Below are 5,426 nucleotides of genomic sequence, written 5' to 3'. Positions count from 1 at the left end.
GAAAGACCCAATGAGACGCTTAACTCAGTAGTTTTTAGCCTCTTACCATCCTGCCAGGTGAATTTGCCCCCTCCCCCAGGGCAGGAAGGGAGAGTGTGGTGTCAGTGAGCAGTGAGGGGCTGGAGAGTACAGTCAGACCATGGCGGCCATGTGCATGTGTACATGGCCTGCGGGCATTGAGAGAGGCGTGCAGGACGGACTGACTGTGTGCAGGGCTTGGGAGCCTTGGCAGAGTGAAGAGAAAAGGTGTAGAATCATGACATGTGTGTCCAGCGGGGGTGGGGCCGGTACTCGGGGTTTCCATTGTGGGTGATGCGTGTGCAGGAGGGAGTTGGTGCGAGTATTTATCCTGGAAGGTCCTTTCCTTGTCTCGATGTCCATGGAGCCCTCGCTGCATGTGCACTCGGGAGGCACTCTGGCTCTGTGCGTGGCGGCCGTTGGCGCGTGTGCAGGTCCGTGTGCCAAGTCTGGCATCGGCGGTGAGTACGCCAGTCTGTACGTGCAGCGTGGTTGGCCTACAGGCTCTGCGTGCAAGTACTAGGTGTGACTGTGGTGTGTGCCCCAAGAGTACACATGAAATAAAGTCACCTGTGTGAAAGTATGATACCGTTTCGACATAGAGCTATTATTACTGTTGTCGTTGTTATTCTTGTTACGTGTCTCTGGGTCTCTGTGTGTCCTGGGTCAGAGGGAGGGGGGGTTTGTAAAGTAGGGTCCTGGTTTAGTGATTAGAAATGTGCACAGAGGTCGTGGGCGTGGGGGTGGGCTTGACAGCATGCTTGCACAGCAACCTTGAAGCTGGGTTCAAGAAAACAAAACAAGAAAAGATCCCCCCTCCCTGAAGTCTGCCAACCCACAGAAACCTTCCCTGGCTCTTCCGTAGTAACAAAGCGTCCTGTGGCAGGGGATGGCAGGCGGGCCAGGAGGGAATCGCATCAAGGCCACCGGCAGCCTCGCCAGTTGCTGGTAATGGGATTCCGCGCCTACTTCCTGATTTCTGGATAAGGCTGGACAGAGGCCCGTCCACGTCCATTGGAAAGGCCCAGATCCCCATTTCCCTTAGGCTGCTGGCCAACCCTCCGGCCGGTTGCAGTGCCGTCCTTGGGGGCCTTGGTTGCCCTCACTTCCCTCTGTCAGTCTTTGCAGGGAAAATGGGGGGGTGTCTGTTTCACAGACCGTGGTATAGAAAGAACTCAGCCACAGTGTGTGTGTGTGTGTGTGTGCGTGCGCGCGCGCCCACACTCATGCTGTGTGTGTGATGGAGGTTAGCCCGTACATCCTAAACAGCATGCTAGCCAGATTTTTTTCCAGCAGACCCATCAGTGGTCACCCCAGGCCCCCTGCATTCTGCTGCATACACATTCGCTCCTTGCATGCAGGGGCCATAGGCCAGAACCCTTTCCCCCACCGATGTGACAGCCAAGCTAGGGCCCCAACGTCAGCACGCCCCTGGGTAGAGCTTGTCAGAGCTCTGACGCATATTCGTAGTGTGTTGGGGTGTGACCCTGGATGGGGGGCAGGTGGCTGTGCCAGTGGGAACTTGGGCTTAGATGGGGGCAAGGAAGCAGTGTCCCTGTCTGGCATGTGGTGGTCAATTTCCAGTATTTTCTTCAGGATTGAAATGGTTGAGAAACCTGAGTGTGGGGAATTGTTGGAGGAGAGAGTGGACGTGGGGGTCTCCTCAGCCCGGGTCTGTTCTTTCTTCTAAAAACATATCACTCATTGTTTTTCCCTTGGGCCTAACAACTCCTAATCTAATAATAATAATAATAATAATAATAATAATAATAACGATGACGACGCCCCTTACAACCGCCTGCCTCTTAACGGCAGCCCTGATGGTGCCCCTCTCACAGATGAGGGCTTGATTCTCTCAGCCTATGAGCACCCAAGCGGTGCTAGGACTGAGGTCTTGGACTCCTGGTATCAAGCCTGGCCTATCTTTGGAGGTCTGCCCCTCTCCTCTTATCTGTCCCAGCACCATTCCCTTTCCCTGGCTCGGCGCCTTTCCCCACTTCCTCCCTGCCCCCTGAGACGTCCATCCACAGGCCCTCTCCCAGGACCTGTCAGGTGGATGGATGCCTTACGTGCCTCAACAAGGGCTTTGAGGACCTGGGTTTCGCTTTGTATCTTGAAGGGAAAGCCAGCAAAGGAGTGAGGTTGAGAGCCCACTCTGTGGGTGACAGTTTGGGGCTGGCCCTCTTCAATGACAGGGTTACCGATGAGCTTGGGTTCCCCCCCTCTCCAGCCCCTGCTGGTGAGCCCCGTGCTGCACAGCCACCTTCCCAGATGCAGGTGGTGGCCTTGAGAGGCAGGTGCCCCTTCCCTCACTCATCCACAGCCCCACCTTCTTTAGATCCTCGGGGCAGGCAGCTTTCCCGGCTCTGACACACTCGGAAGGAGGCTGGAGGTGGTGACCCCACTTCCTAGGTCCCCGAGTTCAATAGGTATTTACTGGGTGGTGTGAGTCACCCAGCTAATGAAACATAGTTAGTTCCCTGAGGTAGTCAGGCCATGGCAGCATGACCACTCCTTACCTGAAAACGATTGTTAGGGACCAGCCGTGGGCTCTGAAGTGGACCCAGCCGTAGACAAGATTCTGGGTGCCTGGAGCACAAAGGGAGCTTCTGGGTCATCGGGAATCTGGAGGAGGGAGGTGCGTGTTTAAACAGGGAAGTGGGTATTTGAGGATGCTCAGGCACGGAGGAAGGGGGGAAGGCGGGGGGGGGGGGGAAAAGATGACTGAGGGAAGCGGGGAGCAGGGAGGAAGCGGCCCAGGTTGGGGGCATGGCCCTAAGAGCTGAGGTTGGCACAGTGTCGCAGGGCCTATCTCTGGAGGTTCCGAGAAGTTTGGACTTGATCTCTCTGGCCCTGGGGAGCTATCACGTGTGTGATCTTGAGCGCACGTGTGCATCTTACAACAGCGTGCCTTGGACAACAGGGACTACTGTGTGAGCGTGAGTGAGCGCCTGTGCACACACACACACAGCCCTTCACCCCGGCGTCCCTTCAGACACGCTCTCCTTCAGAGAAACTGGCAAGGGGGTACTTTAGCCGTCATCCCCAAGACCCTATACCGTTCAGGGCTGTGGCCCGCACACGTGAGTGTAAGAGCAGGCTGGGGACCCTCCCCCACCGGGGTTCGGACTCATGTGGCATTCACAGTCTTAATCCCCCGCAGTGAGGCCAGGGAGGCAGCATCTGTCACTTTCACAAACACAGGCAGCAGAGTCTGGGAGAGACACACTCCGCTTGCTCACAACTGCTTGAAAAGCAGACGCCTGTACCGCGCTGATCCCCGTGCCCGAGACAGAAACAGCCCCTCACAGCCCCCTGCACCAAGGCCAGACCCGTACACCTAGTCACTCCCTGCATTCCAGCACGCACACATGTGCCCATGCATGCACACACGTGTGAAGCACGCCCCTGACATCCTAACTCCCCATATGCACAACCACACGCTCAGATACTCCTTGATTTTAAGCACAGCTGATGGTATCCTAAGCCCTTATTCACACACACACACAGACACACTCACGCACGCACATACACACACTCAAACACACAGCCTTGAGATCCACCAGAACCACCGTGGGCAGCGGTCATTGAAGAATGACTGCCTGAGCGGTGCGCCGAGGGGAGGGGGTCACCCTGAGGCCTGGGCTGAGGGTCATACGACAGGGGACCTCAGAATCCCTTGGGGAAGGGGTCAGGCAGACCCTGAAAGGGCTCCGTTGGTCTGGACGGTTCTGCCAGGTAAGGGAGACTCAACAAACACAGGCCAGAGGCGGGAGCCGACTAATGGCCGAGGCCGCTGATGGCCGAGATGGCCGGTCAGCGAGGAGGGAGGCTTGACAATTGATGTGACTCGGGGCTGGACAAATGATGGCGCATTTGGCTGGAGCCGGCTGGGGAGCCACAGACCAGAGAACCGGTGGCCCTTCTCGCCTCAGTGGGGAGAGGGCCAGAGCCGGCTGTGTTGTGACAGGGTGGGTTTCCCAGCCTGGTCCTGCCGGCATCCTTCCTGGTGTGCGTGTCTTGGGGTCTTTGTATGGGTGAGTGTGCATGTGTGCGTATGTGTGTGTACATACATCAGCGTGCACCTGCCTCCGTAGAACTTTGTGTCCTGGGCACTCTTGTGGTGGTGCATTTGTGTGCATCTTTGTGCATTTGTGTGTGTGTGTACATACCCACCCACAAAGTGTTCAGGGACCCTTCTTGAGGCACCTCGTGCACCTTTGTGCTCATACGTGCATGTGTGTATTGAGTGTGCAAGGACCTTTCTTTTCATGAGATGCTGTGCACTCTTGTGTGCTTGTATTTTTTTTCGGTGTTGGGTGAAGGTTGGGGTGAGGGAGAAGGAATGGCCTGGACTCCAGCTGTCCATGCACCTGGTGGCCCACAAGCCCGCCTTTGTGCATCCGTCAGAGCCTCTGTCTGGGCATCAGCGGGTGTGGGCTTGTGTGCTTGCCTGCTCCAGAGTCTGAATATCTGTGGGTCCACACAGCATCTCCCTCTGAGCATAGCTGTGGGTGGGGTGGGCCAGACCAGATGAGGGGGACATCTCCCTGAATCTATGCATCATCCCTCTGGAGGGGGTCACACAACCCAGGCTGGGCCTGGCTGGGACCCAGCAGCACCGCACAGTGCAGACCACCCCTCCTCCTTCTTTTCCCCGCGTGACCTTTGAGCACAGCAGCCCCAAATACATATTTATCAGAGGGGCTGTGGGGACCAGCCCCTCCCCACCCCTCCCCTCAGGGCCCAGCCTGCCTGGCTGCGGAGAAATTAACCTTGTGACACAGGAGCTTGCTGACACCCTGGCCCCCTCCCCATCCGCGCGGCACATATGAGCATGGGTGGGTGTGCGTGAGAGAGAGGCAGAGAAGAGGTACTCATCCAGGCTGGAAAGGGCAAGAGGGACACACAACTGTACCCACGTCCTTGTCATTCTTGACACACACACATACACACACACAGAGACACACGCACACACACCCTCCAAACTACAAAGTATAGTCAGAGACTTTGACATTTTGAAATAGATATACATGCAGACACATGCAGTGGTTCTAAAATAGACACACACACACACACACACACACACACACACACACACATTCTCAAATACATGACAGATCTGTGCACCTGTGGGTCCTGAGACCCAGGTACCTGTACCCTTGGTCAGAGATTTTCTTTAGAAAACACGTAGATATAAAAGCCTACAAATCCACACAGATGCTTGTGCACACGTCTCCAGAGATGTTGAAATGGACATACCAGATATAAAAACAAGGATAAGCACGCACTCACACACAGGTATGAAAGCCCAGACATCTATGCGTGCTCGTAGGTACCGAAACATCACACGGCAAGACAAATACTAAAACACCAGGGTGCTCCTCACGTGGAGAGTCTTTTCAGCA

Source organism: Lipotes vexillifer, unplaced genomic scaffold (genome assembly GCF_000442215.2).
Source record: "Lipotes vexillifer unplaced genomic scaffold, Lipotes_vexillifer_v1.1 scaffold371, whole genome shotgun sequence".
NCBI classification, from domain to species: Eukaryota; Metazoa; Chordata; class Mammalia; order Artiodactyla; family Lipotidae; genus Lipotes; species Lipotes vexillifer.
Note: the sequence above shows the minus strand (reverse complement) of the source record.